Source organism: Perca flavescens, chromosome 10 (assembly GCF_004354835.1).
Source record: "Perca flavescens isolate YP-PL-M2 chromosome 10, PFLA_1.0, whole genome shotgun sequence".
In the NCBI taxonomy this organism is placed as follows: domain Eukaryota; kingdom Metazoa; phylum Chordata; class Actinopteri; order Perciformes; family Percidae; genus Perca; species Perca flavescens.
Window position 1 is genome coordinate 14918636 of NC_041340.1, and position 19690 is coordinate 14938325.

General features: G+C 40.8%; 1 protein-coding gene across 4 annotated transcripts in view; it reads left to right on the forward strand.

Moving 5' to 3' along the window:
* The first annotated feature begins 70 nt into the window (after positions 1-70).
* The window catches only part of drp2 (dystrophin related protein 2), a 176297-nt gene continuing 156677 nt past the window's right edge, over positions 71-19690 (forward strand). For all 4 annotated transcript variants that reach the window (XM_028589824.1, XM_028589826.1, XM_028589825.1 and 1 more), the window contains exon 1: positions 71-338. The gene's annotated coding sequence lies outside the window, so the exon portion shown is untranslated. The remainder of the gene's footprint in view (positions 339-19690) is intronic.

Below are 19690 nucleotides of genomic sequence, written 5' to 3' on the forward strand. Positions count from 1 at the left end.
GCGGCGTTGCGAGATGATGCGTTGAGGTAGTTAACCCCCCCCACCAGATGAAACCCTCGCCGTGTGGCATGGCGCTGCGCTGGTCTGAGTGAACAGAGCCGCCTTAAAGGAGGCAGCCCGCTGATGTCAGCGTCAGAGAGACAGACCCGCCGCCGGTACAGCGCTGCTCCGCTCCGCCGTTTCAAATCTCCATCTGCGCTGCTGCTCTCCTCACTTTTCTTCAGCTCATGTCTCGCCTGCATTCACGGGAGTAGCTTATTTCAGCCTCTTCGCAGACACATTTCACTGAGCTGTGCCAGTTAATACCTGAGCCAAATCCTTGCCTCAGGGAGAGAAAGGTAAGATTGTTCTTTTTGAGTGTTTACTGCAGGATATGTGTTTTGATAGAAGCCAGTTCACCTCCCATCCAGGGCAAACAGGTCCATGGTGTGAGGATGGTACAGGCTTCTTTAACCGCCTGTGGGTCACTCCTGTGCACGTTGAGGCACATAGTGGCTGTTGTGCTGCAGTAGGGCTCCTGTAACTCCTCCTGGTTCACAGTTTGGCAGCTGGATAGCTTTCTTTAAAAACCAGACGACATCCGTGTGATTGGGGTTTGCCGGGTGAGCTTCGGGATTAACAGCCCGTGTTTTGGGTGCTTCTGGCCGGTGGAGCTCAGAACAAAAGGTGCGCAACTGGATGTTTTGGCAGCAATTTGGGAAAAATTCTTCTTTCTTTCTGTTCATTATAATTAACAACGTACAGCTCACAGACTGAATGATAAGATGCACAGTTAGCCCATCCACTAATTGCAGATCGAAGGAAGTAAATTTACCGACAATGATTTCATGTGCGCTTGTTTTGTGGAGCCCAGAGGGGGATGAAAAGCCTGTCTGATCTTTCTTTGCAAGTTTCCCCGCAAGTCTCGCTTCCTGCAGGGGAAAAAAGGAGCCTTTTTAGAGCTTTTCTGAATCATCAGTTTGTGTGGGTGGAGACTGACGTGTGATGGCAGACTGAGGTGTTGAGCCGGATTTGGACACTGATGCCGCGAGTATAGGCTAATTATGGTAAAAAATTACACTGTGCGTCTTAAGCCCCCCACACAGTTTTTTTTTATTTATTTTTTTTTATTTTTATTTTTTTTGGAAGGCCCCAGGACGCAAACCAGTGTGGGATAATATAGGGAAATATTTGCTTCTGTGGATGTGACAGCAGTAGTAGCCTATAGGCTATTTGAAATCCAAATGTAAACAAAATAGTATCTAAAACGCATGATCTGGACCCGCACTCAATATGAGTTGAAAAGTGTTAACGCTAGACAATAACTAAATTAAAGTTTCTTTCCATCATCCGTTTGCTAATGTAGCTGTAGGCCTATACTTAAAACAAAGCTGTTTTTTTTTTTTTTTTTTTTTTTTCATCTAAAAATATCTTGATGTCCCTCGTGTTGAGTTTACCTGACAATAATGTATCTGTGAGTTGTAGGCCTACATTTGTCAGTCGATTTGTGCTGTTGTGTCCAAATATTGACTTAATGTTTATTTGGAAGAGTTAATCAAGCAGATAAAACAGAAATTCACTTTATAAAAATGTAATCATCTTTTTTGGACATCAGAAGCTCCCTCTGTCTCTTCCTCACCAAGCTGCTTTTGTATTCTTTCATCTTTTGGGTTGCTAGCCTAACCCTTGGTGTTCATGGCTCATTTCAGGATGAAATTGAAGGTCTCTGGAAGCTTTAAATGGTTTATTTTGGTAAAAAGAAAAAAGCTGAATAATGTTTCCTTCCCCAAGGGGGGCGATGAAGTGACATCCTGCCTCACAGAGAAATTCCTCTGAAAATGACTTTCATGTTGTCATTCTGCATGACATTTCAGCGTTATCAATCTGGATTCATTTGAAATAGCTTCAAGTAATTTTCATGCACAGTAATCCTTCATTACCTACACTGGAAGATCACTTTCCTCACAATCCAAAAGCCTAACAGGAGCACACCAGACTTTTCTTCAGGCAATCCAGTTTGATGCAATGGCTTTTGATCTCAAAGACTGCTACAAAACATCTGAAAATGTAAGAAATAAGAGGAATATTTCTGCAGATAGTGGGTTTAATAATGGTTAATAGTAAGCAGCATACGCTGTGATGATGACCGTAGCAGCTTGCGTATTATGTGTTGCTCTTTGTAACTAGATTTGGCACGTTTCTTAAGGCTTCACACAGTAGCTCTATAATTGTGAAAGACGCAAAAAGGATTACGAGAATGTTCTATTGTCACTGCCTCTCTCCATCTACATTCCTCCTGGTCATGTTTTATGTTATGCATTTTCAACAATCTCCCTCCAGCTGTGTTTTGAAGAATGTATATTAAATCTCACAGCATCATCACATTTTAATGTACTTTATTTAACACCAACCATTTTTTAAATGCAGTGTGCATTTGAATTCATTAAAAACAGGATGCCATTTAACTATTAATTAGTGTTTGTTATATAAAGTATTGTCACAATATTTTTACAATTTGAATGTCAGTGTTTAGGTCGGTATGGTCAAGTGAATCTGTAGCCTGCTACCATTTGGAGTGGTAGATGCTGGAAATTTACCACATCAATTGGCCTACTTTTAGCTAACTATTTGAGATTTAGTAAACTATTTCAACCATTTAATTTATCACATTTAGCTAACAATTTCAACTGTTTATTAATTTATTTTAGTTCACTGCTACACATCTATTTTGGGATTACATTATTTATACTGTTAATGTGCGGAGCGAGCTGTGTTAATTATTGTCTCGGGCATGTTTTTCTTTCCCCCCTTTCTTTTAATTCAGGAAAGCGATCTGAAAATGTCATCCTCTGTTAAAGTCTGCCCCAGGTCTTCAGTAACTCTAGCAGAGCGTTAAGAATTGGGAACCTACCAACTGCTGTAGTGACATTACATATTCTCACCAAGAAGATTTTTCTTGATTTACAATTAAAAGATGATTGTAGGTCAGATGCCGTGATTTCTTGTAAGCACCGTGATCATGAATAATTAGTCTGGTGTCATATTTTCTTGCTACACAGAGGAAAGCAGTGAGGAGTTCACGAGTAGTGACCTCAGTGAGACCTCGTGGAGTCAAACGGGTCAAACTGCCACAGTGATTTAATTACAGCTTGCCCCAGCTATGACCTAATTGATGTCACCTTGCTCTCCAGTGGGGCAGATGAAGACCAATAATTAGTTTTTTCCATATTGTGTTGTATGGCAAGATTATTTACAGAGAAAGAGCTTTAATGACTCTTTTTTTTTTTTTTTTTTTTTTTTTTTTTTTTTTTTTATAAAAAGGGATGCATTCAGCCAGCATAGCTGGAGGAATCAGGACTCATTTTCCTTCCTTCAGAAGAAGCCATACTCATACTTGCACAGTATGAAAAACAGCTTACACTAAACTAAAAAATGCTTGATAATCCACCATGGGTTTAGTTTAGTTTCTCTTTGTCATTTCGGCTTGCCTTGTTTGTTGTTTTAATTTCAAGCCATGCACGCAGAGAGCAGAGAACATGTCAGACTGTCTGATTGGATGAGTAAGCCTGTGTCTCTGATGCTCAATTAAGTGCTGGTATGAATTCTTATGTGGTTGAGTTACACTAATGCTTGGTTTACTGGTAATCACCTAAAGAAGTCTGTCTGGAAGTAATCCCTAAAAAAAACCTGTTGCATTACATACTTTATTGTCACATCCATGTCTTCTCAGGTAAAGGATAATTGATTATTGTCAACAAATCCCATTGAACAACCAACACCAAGAATGAATTGATCCTACTAAGTGTTGTCTGTGTACCCAAAGCTTGATAAGCTTTATTCCCCTCAGCTCTCCTGACCTCCATTGCTGTCCAAAATTATTAAACCTGCATCAATGAGCCTTCATTAGGATGGACATGGGCACTGTAGTTTATTTTGTTTTAATTCCACGTACACTGTCCTGGTGCCATAAATATCTACAAAAGCCACCGCTGAAAATAGTCCACAAATATATTTGCTAAAAGCTATAGAGCTCAGCAGATAAAAGCACATATTTGTGACCAGTTTTTAAAGAGTAACTCAACATCACAAGCTGTGTTTCTGGTTGAAAGTTTCAGGTTGTTCTGTTGTACCTTTTTAACCACACCTAACAGCAGTGATGTCACAGGTACACTTGTACATCACTGCAACACGGTAGGAGGTTAAACCTCTAAAGGTCAGCAAAAATAAGATTTTCAGCGGGCGTTGCTTTTACAATACAATACAATACAATAGGAAACCAATGGGCTTGGTGCGGATTGCCATAAAGAGGGGAGAAGTGAGATAGTATTAAGGGACAGACTAACACATTTTTGATTTGGGTGTTTTGTTGACATTAACATTAACTAGCTTAGACAATATCAAGTTTTCTTCTTAAAATAATAATTAATATTCAAAAATGTAGTTAGCAAAACGATAATACTCTTCTTCTAACATTACTGCCCACAGACCAGCTGTGTCTTCATTGCTGTGCATTCACAATTCCTGTCCAACAAAAGTGCCACTAGTCACAACCAAACACCTCAGGCCCTGCTGGAATAAAAATACCTCAGAGCCTTCAAGTCAAGTGGCTGTCCCTCCTGAGACCCAGATGGACAGATAGTTGTTGTACACTTCGGAGCATCATCATCCGGAGATCTGTGGCCGTAGGACAGGTGTGCTCAGTCAAGCAGGCTGCAACAGTCCCATCAGCTGCGTGCACCTCTCAATCATCCCCACCCTGCACTGAGAGATGGCAAAACGGACAAACGGGGGAAGAATGGGGCTAGAAAAGCAATTTGCTAACTCCATAAATTTCTGTGCCTCCAGTACCTATCCTTGGCCATTGTGACTGCAAGCTATTATTTAGAATCTGGTAACCGATGCTTTCCTATTAACATTAAATGGGTTGGTGTCTGCAGGTTGTCTTCCACGACACGTTTATGCTGGTTATTTACTGCCCGGCACTGCAGGCCTTGCTCTCAGAGCTGCTCTGAGGCCGTGTCACAGTGTGGCCCCGTGTGGCAAGTCATCCTTAATATGGTGTGTGTGTGTGTCCCCAATTTTCCTCTTAATCTTATTGGTTATCTTTGTGTCTTTGGCCACGCTAGCAGAATGGCTTTAAGGATGGCAGTGTTGGTCAATCGACCAGGCCACCACTTTAAACCAGACGGAAATATCTCAACAACTATTGGTTGTGTTGCTATGGAAGTCTGTTAAAATACTCATGGTCCCCAGAAGATGTAGCCTACTGACTTTGGTGACCCCCTTTTCCTTTTGTGCCACCATGAGGCTGACATTTGTGGTTTTTCAGTGAGATATCTACAACTACTAGAAAGCGATTAAAATGTGTTACACACATTCATGTTCCCCTCAGAAAGAATCATAATAACTTTGATCCCCTGAATTTTCTTGTAGCACCATCATTTGTTCTAAATGTTAATGTGTCCAATACTTTTAACATGCTATATAAGATGGCGAATATGGCAAACATTACATCAGCATGTTGGCATTTAGCTCAAAGTACTGCCCAACAGAGTCACTGACATGGCTGTAGACTCATGTCATTTTCCTCGTGAAAGCTGAAATTCCACACTGTAAAAGAGATTATACAGTTGACCCAGTATGACTATCAGGCAGCAGTGCGGTGAGCTACAGATGTGAAGGTGATATAATTTCTTAATCCTGTCATGCTCTGCGCCAGAGATGCTGGCTTTGGTTGTTTTCTCTTTTTATCTGTGTTTGCCAGCATGTGGGACAGGTGTTTTGACTAAATATTCACCGCCTGAACATTTCTGCTTTTATGCTGAATAATACTAAATTTTTTACTTCTGACAGCGTCATCTTGCAGCTGATGAATGATTAAACGTGACAATACGTCAGTGACAATCCAATTCATGTCTTTAAAATTTGTATTACTCTTTTATTTTATTTATTTATTTATTTTTTAATCCATTGCCATAGCTCAGTGAGGCTTTAGTGGTCCATTCTAGCTCAAGATAAACGTGTATCATTTAAATGCAAAGCTACATCTAATTCGTTTAAATGGACTCTCCATATATGCAACTTTTCAGGATGGATCTTCAGCCTCTGGTCAATAACATTACATCAGCAGTCCTCTGCAGCCGCTCTACTCTAATTGGAGTTAATGGCTCCTGCACTGAGTTCAACCTAGTCTACATCTTGTGGCTGCTGTTTCCTCTTGTTTCCCCTGGTTGCGACTTCCTTTCAGAACTGTGTTGAAGAACGCAAGTGCTGCTATACTGTTTCTACTAAAACTTATTTCGTGAAGTTAAACGATGGCTCTTGTGCGTCAGGTCTGGATTTTGGAACGCGGTGTCTGTTTTATATCATTTTAGAGACATAACAAGGGATTTATGGCCATTTAAAATCCCCCCCCTTGCTATATACAAGATTAGAAATGACTTCCGATCTTCCTACTCCCCAGTTTAACCTTCAGGCTTTGAAGGAGAAGAAAAACACTGCTAGAGACTATTTTCTGGCTAGTCTTCCAAGCAGGTATTAAATCTCTCTTGGAATAAAACGTTTTCTAATGTATTGTACTCTGGTAGATGATGTTTAATGTCGTAGTCTGCGTGGTTAAAGGCATTAAATGTATAAACATCATAATCTGCATAAGTGGAACATTACATACACACTCATGCACTCGCTTTTGTTGTTCTTTCCTGGTTGAAGGACGCTTCTAAGTCTACCGTGGCTTTTGTCTCTCCAGTGTTTCAACCTGGATATTTTCACAGTTTTTGCCATTATAACATTTTACTCACCTGCACCATTGCACACATTGCAGAGACGGTGACTCCACTAATTAGTTTTAAAACGAGAGCCATTAGTGCCAGTAACAACTTTAACCCTATCATTTCAACAACAAAATACATTCTCTAGTGCTGTTATTGTGTGCCCGTGTGTGTTTTATATGGCCTCTCTATTGGGCTCGGTTTCCCATTTCTCACAGCGTGCAGTGGCCACAGAAATCTCCTATAAAGTACAGTGTAGGAATGTCTACATGTTGCCCTCCTGCTGCCTTGATTTCTTGTCTTTGCTTTAAATAGGGGAGGCCATCAAAGTGAAATGACTTGCACACATCCTCGTAATAACATGTTGGATAACCAGCCGTTGAAAGATCTGATCTTGTATACATAGTGAGGCACACAATAAAATGATCGCAGATCCATTATAGTGAGAATTTGTTTTGTTGTTCAACTGAAAAAGCAGTGGTTTTGGAACTAATTGGCATTGTTCCCATTAGTGTAAAGAGTCAGTACACATCACATATTATAACTGGAGATGTTCAAACACCAGCTTTCTTTTACGGGTTGTGTAAGTTGTAATGATATTGTTCTCGAAGGTTTAGTAAAGAGTAACTAAACACTCTGTTTCATCCTTGACCACAACCAAAATCACTGGGCGTGATCCAAAGTAAATTCGCTTGAACCTGTAACCACACCCAGCAGTGACATCACAGTGTACTAACACATCTTGGAGTACACTTCTACATGCAGCAAGATGAGAAGTTAAACCACTGGAGGGAAGCAAGCAAAAGCAAGGTATTTACTAATCAGCTGGTGTTAAGTTGGTCTTTACATTGGGTTTTGTAATGACACTGACTGACTAACTGTATTTAATGAGGACGATCCACTTAACAAGGTTAGTATCGGCATTGAAAACAATCCGGTGTATAGAAACCCATATGAGGCTCAGAAAATAAAACCTTATTTGAATTAATGTTGCTGAACCCTGATGGAAAATAAAATATTTTTCTGTGAAGTTTAAGATACAGTTCAATAAATTGTTGGGTCTATTTGCACAAATGACCTCATAACAAGTCTTCCAGAAGTAAAAATGTAAGATTTTCCTCTTTTTGTAGTCATTTCGCTTTAATCTCACCACTGTAGCCTTTCTGTGCTGAATATTCTCTTTGTTTATGTATTATCCCAAAAACAGAACTAATGTTTACTTTAACACATTGCAGAAATAATTAATCATATTTCTAAGAGAACAAAGAGCAATGTGGATCAACTCAGCTGTAACTTAAAACTCTTCACTGTGGATTAGTGTTTGACTGTCTGCGTCTAAAGGAAAACCTGCTGTAATACAGTATGTATATTTTAATGCAATGCAAATTCATTTGGTTTGAGTTGATGGATAAAACATTTCAGCCTTCAAGAACTTTGACAGAGCTGCTTCACACAGTCGTGCTGAGATCTGTCCTCATATTGTACAGTATTTAATAGATAATGAAGCCCTACTGCTTTATCATGATGAAATCACTTGAAAATCACTCTTGACTCTCTAACCTTGTATTTCACCTTGAAAAGAATTACTATTCTCACAATGTATTCCTACCTGATTCACTTGATGTTGTCTAGCTCTTGATTCCTCTCAATTTTAAATGATTTAGTCAAAAGCTGCAGGAAAAATAATTTAGAACTCGCCAAGTTCAGAAGCCCTGTCAGTTTCATAGCCTGGTTCACACCAGACCCTTCTCAGTTGTAATGGAGTTTTTGCCGGAAGTTCGTCAGGGTTTTCCCAGGCTAATTGTTTCACAAAGCTGATGAAATGTGGTTTCCTCTTTTTAAAATGAAGTAGAAAAGCAACCTAATGACTGTCTACATTATTCACAGTCCAGAGGCCGGAGTGTCTCCTCCTGCTGAAGCTTAATTGAGCTCCAAAGAAATGCTTCTTTTTACTGAATGATGAAATAGGAGTTTGACTACTCCTCAAACAAAAAAGTGCTGCGTATCTCTGTCCCATTTCGAGCAGAACGGGGAAGAATAATACAAATTTTGCATGCATGTGAGGGTGGATGTTTAATGTATGTGTGCTGAAAGCACAAACCGGCCGGGTCAATACAACTCTATATCCAAGATAATTTCTCAAAGCTGCGCATTTCCCATCTACGAGCCTAATGGCAGTCTCTTAGGCTTTATGATTTATCAAACGGTAAAGGTCACTACAGCAGGCTGCAATTAATTCTGCCTGCTTTTATTTGGTGCTGCTTAGGACACTCACTCCATTACTGACATATACCATTATATGGGATGTGTTCAGGATGGGAGCAAAGGAAGGGGCGCTATTTATATGAAATAGTGGAGTTCTATCACACTGTTTGTTTAGTTGTTTTAAGCAGTGTTGAATAGCTGTTGATCCTTGTGAGAGCAGCCTTAAGACAAAGGGATGTCTATTTTTATATTATATATTTTTTTTTATTTACTGAACAGATTGTATAAGATTTGGAGTGTGAAGCTTCAGTTCAGTTTTTAAATACAGATAAAAGGAAAAAAAGGAAGGAGAATGGTAAGAAAAAACTAAATACAGGCACAAAATAGGGATTTGGCCACTGATTCGAGACAAGCTACCCCGTCCTCTCATATCCTCTCTCTTCCTGTCGGAAAGTAATTGAAAAGTGCAAGTAGGTCTATCTGCAGGTGCACAGTACTACAGGACAAACCCACTACATGACACCAGGGCCGGAGTTGGACTCATTTTCAGCCTGGAATTGCATGCCTTAGACCGGCCAACTTTACTTCACAACTGACTATATTAAAATAATGTAGTTAAAACCTTTAGTATATAAGTCTGCAATAGCGCACTGTTCTCTACATCCTTGTATTTCAGTGTATTTTTGTAAAATATCACTATTTCCAATTTAGTGCAAACACAATGCTTCTCAATGTAAAACGGTTAACATCTTTACAACACAATAATGTTCAACAATATCAAAACATTTTCTGTGCAAATAAGTGTTCACAGACATCCAAACTCTAAAATGAAATAAAAATGAATAAATAAAAATATAAAATAAGACATAAAAACTTTTCTAATGACACCATCTTTTTTTCCTTTGTATAATAACTATTACTTTCATCCTATTCAGTCCTATCCTTTCAGTCGTGGGCTTTGTATATTTACTATCATAATTTTGATGATAAAAGGCATAATGGGTTAATGGTAACATTTGGGCATATAAAGTTATTACATTGTAACTAATATGATGTTTGCTTGTTCACACACTGTGGTACAACAGCTTCCAGTAGATGTGCCTTCCACACTGACGGCAGCTATGCACACTACTGGCTCTGCTTCTGACATTAAATCACATTTAAAAAAAAACTCATAATTCTCAGCACAAATCTCCCCTTTTTACAAAGCTTTCTGATCAAGTCAGTTTCAATAATGTAGTGCCGAATCATCTGTCATTATTGATTATATCTGGACATCATAGCAGTTCTGCACAATACTCTTCTTTAATATTAATTGTAGTTCTTATAATATTCACTCAATGAGCAATCCTACCTGCCCAATCTGGAGTTATGGGCACATTGCTGGTGCTTGGATCCTTATAGTCGCTGTTAATTCAACCGGGTGCTCCCGATTAGCCAATCCGGGCCTGCATGACACACCCTCAAAACGGTCACAGTTGGATTTAGGCGCCACCACTACATGGTTAGGCCTAGGCATAAAAACTACTTGGTTAGGTTTAGGAAAAGATCATGCTTTGGGTTTAAATAAGTACATTAATCCAGGAAGTTATCTCAGGGGACGTGTAGTAAAGTGGGTGTTCTTTGTAGCCTGCGAGTTTTGACACTTTTGCAAAGAGTCTAACTCGCAATCTTGAAGTTTTTCTCAATTGACTCTTTTACAAAGTCATCGGACCAATTGTCAATTACAAATGTTGTCTTCTCCTCCTAGTGCGGTACTGCAGGTCATTTTGTTGTGTTGCGTTGTTTTTTCTTTTCTCATTTTGACAATAGCCTACCAAAACGTTTTGTACTTGGTCTGAAAGTCTGAATAAAATCTCCCAAAAATGCTAGCGTCCACATGCTAACATGCTCACAATAACAATGCTAACATGCTAATTAGCAGCAATTAATGTGTGTACAGTTTTTGCCCTCAGTGAGTTCATTTGTGGTCATTTTGGCTTTGGTTTCCTTTAGTTGTCACTTATAATACTGCATAGTGAATACCTGCCTCAGGTCTAAAGCAGGAGGTGGGCTAATTGATTTAGGGCCGCATGGCACCCTACACAGAGGAAAGACAACGACGCTGAGAGACAGGTGTGGGTGGGGATGGCTGGCGGAATCTCCAGCGGCGAGGACATGCGATGGCAGTTGTTGTGCAGAAGATCTCCCAGCTGCCCGGAATTATCTCCCCCTTCACTTTTATGTAAATTTAACTAGTCGTTTTGGTGCCTAACCCACCCTTTGTCTGGTAAATTTAACTGTAAAGACAGCTAAATGCGAAGGGGGGAGAAATTCGGCAGGGAGGAGATTTTCGCCACTGGTAAAGTTAACAGAGACGTAACGTTACCGATGGCCGCTGTTCTGACTCGGGTCCCTGGGGTCTGATATGGTCGGTTTCCCAACGGTTCATTAAACTGCTGTTATTGCTGTGTTGTTAGCACCTGGCTTAAGTGCTGGTTGGGTTTGGATTGCTGTAATGATAGTTGCTGGCTGCTAGGATGTCCCAGGGCTGTTGTCAGCGATCATCCTGACTGAAGTCTCTTAGCGCCGGGGGAGTGAGGCAGACAAACCGAGACAGACCGGGGTGTGCTAGCTGGCTAAATTAGCATTTGATTAATGACAAAATGATGCCATGTCATAGCCTGGGAAAACCCTGACGAACTTCCGGCAAATTTGAGATTTGCTCTGCAAGTCACTCTCCGTTACAACTGAGAAGGGTTTGGTGTCAACCAGGCTAGCTGTGTGGCAGAAGAAAGCAGTATTACGGTTACTGAGTAGAACTCTTTCTGTGACATTGTATGATTTACAATTACTCTTGAACGTATCATCTTGGTTCCCGTGTTTTGACCATAGACAAATGTTAACGGAACTAGTAACTAGAGGGGTCAAAGGTTATACGATGCCACTGACAGGCGACTAAATGAAACGTCCCGTGTCAGAAATAAAATGTACAGATGTTTGAAAATTGTTGGAACATTTGGGGATAGTGTAAGTACACAACTCAACAAAATACAGTATATAACATAGATATAGTCTGACATTTTAAAGCAGAATTGTTACATATTGTACTTTTTTTTTTTTTTTTTTTTTTTTTTTAAATCTCCATACACAAAAGTCAAGTAAATTAATTTCCTGTTGTGGATTCCCCCCACAGCATATACAACTGCCGTGTTCTTTGGCTTCTTTTCATTTTACTAGTTCTGTTTTCTGATGGCAAATACTTTCCATCTTAGATTAGGCACATGGCCTTAGGCAATGATTATTTTTGTGATGTTTGTGCTGTAGAAATAGCTTGCATGATGAAAAATCTCAAGTTACTTCAATATGTTTCATAAAGCTTGGTTTATAATCCTTCTTAATTAATGCCCAAATCATTTTCTGTGCCTTGTGGCTGTGTTTTGAACATAAATAGTCTTGCTTCTGCGCCTAAAGCATCTCATCAATCTGTCTTGTGAGCTGATAGCCGCCTTACTTAGTTCCTATGGAAACTGCAATGTTAAGAGTTCAAACTTATTTCTATGCAATAATCAGTGAAATGTTACATGACTGCAGAACTCGTCCTGCTAGACTGTTTCTTCATGTTAATTCCTGCTGTTTGGCATAGGGCAGCAGGTCACGGGTCTGAAGGCAGCGAGTTTAAGACAGCAGTTTAACTTTGGGCTTCTTTCCCAAAAGATCCAAGAGCTGTGGAATAAACCGGGACTAAACCACAGTGATTCAGATGTTTGATTATTTTACTGGCTTGACCTTTCAGATCCTCTCCAATCATGTTGACCTTTCACGTGCTATTAGATGTTGCTGTAAGCCTTTGCTCTTAACATATTAAATCCTGAGGTACGCTTCAGAGATCCTCGTATTGGCAAAATCTGCGCCCAAAACCTTTTTGTGAGTATGTCAATGAGCTCATCCTGCTACTCATCAGTGCTGCTCATACAAAGCTCTGCTTTTTTCAGATTGAGGGAGTTTTCTGACTGCTTCTTTGTGCACGACGCCTCTGTGGCTGTGTCAGTGCCAGGGCAAGATGTATAGTATGTGAGGAAATGCTGATGGTGCCTGGTCTTTATTTTTAGAGTCAATCTCCTGTAGATGCTCAGTCTTCGTGAGGAGGCAGTGAGTCATGTTAAAACCAATGAATGTGAACTTCCAAACCCCCATGGTGCAATAGGAACCTTGCATCTCCCGACTATATTGCTTGGTAGTATTGAAACCTCTCTTTTCCTCGCTAGGTACAATATGCTGCTTTGATCGGTAAACATCCGGCTGGAGGATTCTGTGCAGCTTTGATTTATGGTGTTTTGCCATGGCGTGACTCTGGGTGAGGACTAAATTATTTGGCTTCATTTGGCTTCCTGCATCACAAATACTGTAAGTTGGAGCAGGATGTTCACTAAACACTTCATACACCCACTCAGTTATCAACTAGTGCCATCTTATTTCTGTTTTTGAGGCATATTTGCTGCTAACCAACCAAGTTGCTGAAGACACGTAGAGCTGATGCATTTCATTACATTTAGTACACATAAATTTAGCAAAGTTATGTGATAAACGTATGTTTTCAGATCTGGAATCAACATGTACCTAATAAGGAATAATGTCATGGGGTATGACAACCTATAAATACATTCTCCTTCCCAATCATTAAATCATTATAGCAGATTTGTTAAGTTGTTTTGGGTAATTTGTCTTTATTCCAAGGTAGTACAGCAGGGATATTTTAAAGTCGGACACTGGACCCCCCCCCTCATAATTAACACTCCTGGATTTTTTCACTTATAGTATTATTCTTTGTCTTACTTTTATTTGGGGGATACTCATGCTCTAAGTATTTGCAATTCCCATAATTCCTGAAAACAGGAAGTATAATGTTGCCATGGATTCCGTTGTGAGCTATGACTTGTTTTTTGCATATATTGTTTTGACAAATTGGCATTATTAAAGGGGCTGTAATATTCAGCAGTAAACAATTTGCTATGTATTGGCGTAATGGCATCGTGAGCAGAGAATGAAGTCACACTCCCTCTGTGTGTGTTGTGATCTGAGCTTATCTGTTCTTTGTTTTGATCGCCGGTCTGGCCGTGCTTTCATGTTTGTGCATGTGAATACTTGACGATTGCTGGTATAATGTAATTATAAAGCCACCACAGTGAGCAGGCCCCCAGTGACAAAGATGTGTTGGACTTATGATAGAAAATACCTTGGTTAAACTGTTGGAGGAAACACATTAAGTATAGGCAATGGGAAGTTTAGAGGTACAGAATTACTTTAGAAGACGTTTTTAGAGATGCATACAAGGCTTTAAGTTTACGTGTTGAACTGTTCCTTAACAGCTACAATAAAACAATTACCAAGGCAGCTTATTTTACCGTGGCAATTTTGAGAATTCTTGTGCAAACAAGATTTAAAAAAAGTGAATTTATGCCTTTGTCCTCAGTAGGTTGAACTACTGTAATGGACTTTCTCAGGTCTAGGAAATGTCTTGGACAGCTGCAGCTCATTCAGGATCAGGACAGTGCTGCTCAAGTCCTAACAAAACCTTGAAGTCACTCAAATTCTCACATCACTTGATGCCATTCTGTCAGAGAAAATCCTGCTTCTCATTTAGGATGGTTTAAGACAAAGACCTTCTGCTACATGTCCACAAAAATCTGAGACTTACCTCTACTCTTATTCATCATATACTGTGCCATTGCTTTTAATTTAACTGTTGTTTTTTGTCTGGACTATGGATTTAGTTTTCTGTCACTACTCGTGCTATCATTATTTCTTTGACCCAGATGAACATTGGGGAAATGCTGAACCTCCACACAGTCGGCCAAACAGGACCTTCTTGCTTTGAGGTGATGGTGCTAACCACTGCACCCAGATACTGGTTAAGATGAAATATTCAAGATTTCAACGCCTCAACGCTATGGATTGGAAGTACTAAGTGGATTCCTAAGAGTCATTCGTTCTTAGATCTCAGTGCACATGCAAATGAGCCTGGCAAATAAAATACATGATCTTTGCATAGATTAATCACTTATCTTTAATCAGCTGAGTAGAGCTGCAGGTAGATGGATGGATAGATGACCGAGTGAAGCAGGTGCTGGAGCTAGAAATACGCTGACCTCAATAGCACCTAACTGTTTATCTACAGCTGTCATGGCTGCCATCATTCTGAATGCCAGCCTTGTTTTTCTGCACACTCAATACTCTGATTGTGTCTTGCATAGATACAGCCTTAACATCAAAACGTATCTCTGGAATTCAGACTGGCAGTCCTTATCCCTGTACTCTTTCATGCTGTTATTCAAAACACAAGAGATTTGGCAAGGCTCATTTCGATCCAGCTCTTTAATATGGTCCTGAGAGGAAATTCAAAGAAACGGCCGATAGTCATTTTTTCATCACTTTGAGTAAGGGTTAGTTTGTGCCTGAGTGTGCATCACCTATATAGAGAGAGAACAAGAAAGGAAGAGGAAACAAAGAAAAATACAGCCATAGGGACAATCCTTGAATTATGCTGCCCCAGAGATGAGTAAATGTTGGTTTCTGCATGTGGGACTACATGCATCATGTCTGGTTAGATTCAAATACAACTGTGAGTGGTAACTGTTTCCACTGATGTTAAGGCCTGGTTAAGGATAAAGTCTGAATGAGGACGTCCACTGGAGGTGAAGATATTAGTAATTATTACACCCCGCCATACACACTCGCACAAACTTTTAATTACAAAGTTCATTCGGATTACTTCTGCACTTCAGAAAGTATAGCTGAAAAATTCCAATCCCAGTCTGTTATTTGGATATTTGGATTCATATTTCACATTCTGGTGGACAGATGATGTTGTGGAGAGGAATGCGGCGGCAGAGAGGAAGAGTGCAGTTTGTATACATTCACCTACAAGCAGTTCGGAGAAGTCAATTCTCCTGAAATGCAGTGACTTGCAGCATTTTGGTTGGTATGCTGACCAAACTGAATGCTCACGTTGACTCAGACACTTTCAGGAGTGCGATTTGGAGAAATAATATCTGCAATCTGAGCCCCATTGGTGAGTTGTTGTTGTTTGTATTGGTCATGAATAGGTTAAGCAGAACAACATACCAGAGAACTTTAGAGGAGCATAGTTAAGTACATCATGTATATGCAGCTTGACAGATGTGGAGCAATTTTAAACAATGGCAAAACACGCAGTCTGAAGATCAGTGACTTAAGGCTATAAGTGTTGCCTCTACCAAATAAAGATTTTTTTTTTTTTTACTTTGACACATTGTCTTTTTCTGTTGGTCATGTGAAAAACCAAGCCAACTGACACACTTCAGATACAGGAACAACAATGCTAATTGAATTCGGTTTGGTGATATTCAGGTGGCATCCCTCCTATTGTTGTTTTGGTTTCATCTGACCATGACCTCTGATGTATGCAACTGAGGATAATGAAGATCAGCACCACAGAGTCCGAAACCATGATTATTTCATAGATGAAAGGAGGCTTTCCTAGGTGAAATTGTCTATGGAGATTAGAAACTTCACCTGTTCTTGTGTACTGTAGGAGCGTTAAGGTGATTCAGGTCCTGATATGGATGCCCCTGGCTACCTCCCTTTTGCAGTTGTTTCAAGTATGGTGACTAGGAGGAGACCCTGGGGTAGTCCCAGGACATGCTGGAGGGACCACAGTAACTGCTTCAAGATGTCTCAGCAGGGGTGTAGCCAGAGGGTGGTCTGTGGTGGCCATGGCCACCCCCAGGCTAAAGCCTCACCCCACACAGCACCATATTTCTCTGTTGGCTCTTTGTCTTGTGCAGAACCATTTCGCTACTGCTGCAGTTCCACTGAGGATGCTTTTTAGCAGCGTACCCATCTGGTTGTACTGCCCGTCCCCTAAATTTCCAATACATTTCTCATCTTTTTCATTTTAGCTGTGCATGAGAGTGAAATGGTATCACCAGCAGGATTCACTTCACTTTAAAGATCAGCAGCATGTAGGACTCAATATCATTCCTGTCAGTAGAAAAAGAGCATTTTTGTCTAATCTAATTGTCTAAGCAATTACTCACCTCACCACTGTGGAACCAGACCTTTCATCTGGCACCTGGCACTGACCCGGTGATGAGAAGCAGAGCATGCAGAGCAAACATCTGCTGCGCACAATCTCAACTTCTTTGACCATCCTCTTGTCATAATGTTTTTCTGCCACAATCGCAAACATTGCCTCGGCTGCACCCGTGACTATAACGCTGCGGCTTGCTGGTCTGGTGTGCAGGATTTGGTGATTGCCGGGTGTTTTTTCAGTGTTAAGCTGCTATGTGAGAGACACAGTTTTGCAGGTGTTTAGTACCGGTGAGTTCCGGCCCATTTGTGGCACTGGTTTGACTCAAAATTACTCCGCCATATTGGCTTAAAACCGAGATAATTTGCCAACAAATTGAATGTGATTTGTGTCATTTAGCATCAACGCAGGTTAATTTTTGAGATGATACCAAATGCTACTCCTCTTTATCTGTTGGTTAAAAAAAGAAATGGCAGTCTCCCAGCTTTTATTTTGAAAGTAGAAGGAAGGGTCTACAGAATGACCCTTCACTTCCAGGTCAAATTGAACAGGTGATTCTCTGCTCTCAGTTTAACTTTGCTCTCAAGGGATTCTGACTGCAAAAAGGAGCACAGGCAGCTGTGATCACTATGAGCGTGAGAATCCCTATTGCGGTCTCAAATGTAGTTACAATACTCCTCTTGCTGCTCAAATCATCTGCTTTGCTCATGATCCTATCTTCCCTCGCTCACAAATCTAATTCTGCTCATACAAATCCGTGTCTGTGCGCTCTCAAAGGTTGACTTGTTATCTGAGTAGCGCTCCAATTTGTTTTGTGCTCTCTCAAATCTTTTGTCATCAATATACCTCCCCATACGTTTTTATGACCTTGGCTTTCACTGCAGATATGTCAAGTGAAGACAAAGCAGCGCTGGGAGGCATGAAGGAGCAAGAGGAGGATGATATGAGGTCTTGAGTGGGGTGTGTGCACCCTTGTCAAAGTCTTGTCGCGTTCCTCGTGAGAAAGCAGCGGAGATGAAGCTGAAATGGTGCTGAATGCTCACCATGTGGCCTTTCCAGCCCCCTCCCCACCCCACCCCCCTTCTCCCTATTTCCTTGTCCCAGTGGTCTGTGAGTAATGAGCCTAAGGCAAGCCTGGCTAATTAGACCTGACATCACACCATAACTCGCTCACCCCGGCTCCTCTGGACACTTTTTGACCCATACACACACACACACACACACACACACACACACACACACACACACACACACACACACACACACACACACACACACACACACACACACACACACACACACACACACACACACACTGGTTCCTTGAGCCTGTCAGGCCCCATGCTGCACACAGGCCTGCTCACAATTGAATATTAAACTGGTGAATGCCCCCCTGCTCGCACTTATCTCCCTTATCTGTCTTAACTTTTAACATCCATACAAGGCACCCGGAGAGGGACTCATGGGTGGGGATGAGGGGGGTTAATGTCAGCGCTTAAAGCTTAGAAGCAGCACGGCATGTCTTTCTGCTGGGGTGTACTTAGAAAGCATGTTGGAAGGCAAAAGTGTTTATAACTGTCCTTAACAGCCACACTCGTAGGTGGGGTGAAAAGCGGGTCTTCATTAAGAGGGGTTAAATGCGATAATTATTTAAATATAGAGTTAATAGAGCACACTTTAGGACAGTCTGTCCTAGAAGGTATTCACGATGTGGCACTCGTTGGGTCACATGAAAAGGGACAGAAATAGTCTGTAATGAATGAAAAAAAATGAGCTTTCAAACCCTGCTTACTTTCTCACATCTGCACACCGCATTTCCCAGTACCTCTGCTGATGTGTATGTCGGATTGTTGGTTTCAAAAAGTTACAGAAATTGTCGGACGAAGCTCTCACAATTTCAACATTGGAGAGGTGTGGGTGGAGGGGGTTTCACACTTCTGTTGGAGTATTCTGCCACCTAATAGGGGAGCACTGTATGCAAATCCTGTGGATTTCAGACATGGCAATGTTGTTGGTCTGACGGTCGGCCCACCACTATGGTCCTCATGGACTCAAATATCTCAACAACAATGTGTTGGATTGACACAATGTATCGTAATGACTTTGATGACCCCCTGACATTATTTTTAGCATCACCGTGAGGTTGACATGTATGGTTTTGAGTGTGAAATGTCTCCAGCTGGGACTTGCTTGTTGAGGCCATGTCCACTCCACACATACCAAAACAATCTTTTTTGTTTTCCCCCGTCTTCCCTGGCATCGTTCCAAGAAAATTAAAAATGTAAATGACTCAACACGCTACTTCATATGCCAAGCCTATAGGTGGCGCGGTTTCTGCTACAGAAATTCACCAAAAACGGAGAAGAGGAGGCGGAGCATGCTTACATGTTGTATACAAACAGACAGTAGAAGAATAAACCAAACACAAGCTAGCTAGCTATATGCTACCTTCAATGCTGCAGTGCCATGTGGTTGTGGGCATTAGGACGGATGCATGTTTATGTAGGTGGTGTTGTTGTTGTTGTTGTTGTTGTTGTTGTTATTGTTACGAGACGACGTCGTCGCGGGGTAAGAGGTCGAAGGCTAGAGGTTGATGGGTGTGGCGATGACATCATCGATATGCAATTATGCGGCTTTGCCATCCAAAACAAAGCTGCGAGGGCGGTGTTTTGGAATTTTTTTCACC